Source organism: Cicer arietinum, chromosome 6 (assembly GCF_000331145.2).
Source record: "Cicer arietinum cultivar CDC Frontier isolate Library 1 chromosome 6, Cicar.CDCFrontier_v2.0, whole genome shotgun sequence".
Classification (NCBI taxonomy): Eukaryota; Viridiplantae; Streptophyta; class Magnoliopsida; order Fabales; family Fabaceae; genus Cicer; species Cicer arietinum.
This window is the reverse complement of record NC_021165.2, coordinates 1,011,473-1,012,603: the sequence shown is the minus strand read 5'-3', so window position 1 is coordinate 1,012,603 and position 1,131 is coordinate 1,011,473. Positions and strand designations below refer to the sequence as shown.

At 34.5% G+C, this 1,131-nt stretch overlaps 1 non-coding gene across 1 annotated transcript; it reads right to left on the bottom strand.

Moving 5' to 3' along the window:
• LOC113787355 (U2 spliceosomal RNA) lies at positions 1 to 195 on the bottom strand. The gene has a single exon (XR_003473863.1). It is a non-coding gene; the product is annotated as a U2 spliceosomal RNA (small nuclear RNA).
• Positions 196 to 1,131: the final 936 nt, after the last annotated feature.

Below are 1,131 nucleotides of genomic sequence, written 5' to 3'. Positions count from 1 at the left end.
GTGGGGTGCGCCAGCCTATACAGTAGTGCAACGCATAGGCGACCCACGAGAAGCCCAGTAGCAAGCTACTGAATTGGCCTCTCCCCCTCAAAAAAGTAATTTAATATCGTGTGGCCCATTGGACCACATATCAGATATTAAACTGATAAGAACAGATACTACACTTGATCTTAGCCAAAAGGCCGAGAAAGGTATGAATTGCATATTAGACTTGGTTTTGTTTTTATATGTGGCACCTACTCAGTTGCGTTTTTGTACCGGCGATATGGGACTCTTATACAACAGCAGCTTGGAACTTATACTTGTGTAATCCATTGTATCTACGCATGTGTTACGAGGCCAACATAGAGTAATTATCAAGCAGAGGGTATGTGATGTGAGCATCCACCAAGGAGAATCTATGTCAACAAAACATTTTATAGATTTGGAAAAACTCTCCAAAGACAATTGCTCATTTCTTGATGAATGAAAAGTGATTAAAGAAGTAAGTATATATATCTATTATCTAAGAGAGTGAAAAAGAAGTATAATCCTGTGAATTCAGTCTTTCTTCTCCCTCCTTTGTCTGAATTCCTTTTCTTCCAAAGTTGTTGAACTAATACTTGAGTTGATGACAGTATCCATTATTAAGAGTGAACGAATATTCAGAAGCTGGAAAGTGGAAATCTTGTTTACATTTCAATCTTTTCCTCAGTTTCATTTCCCTTAAATCATGATATGACTGATTGTTAAGTGAAATGGACTCTAGCCATGGTTTGCAAAAATAAAAATTTGATCGGTATGAGTAAAATAATATAATGACTATTTTGTCTTTAATTCAAAATATAATATGATTCTTATCTTATCCTTTCATGCTGTTGTTGATTGCTAAAGCATAAAACCTGCATCTTAGTTCAATTGTTCACTCATTCATCTTACTGGATCATAAAATTAAAACCATATCTATTGATGCAATAACTCAAGAGCTTTCTACAATATTGGTCTAAACCTATTCACATCAAGCATTACATTTTGTTTATCAAAATACACTGATCGACTTAAAGGCTTTCCATCCTTGTTTTTAAATTGATGAGAGATCCTTTATAATCACATGATCTAATGGATATTGTTTTATAAGAGTGCTTTCTTCCA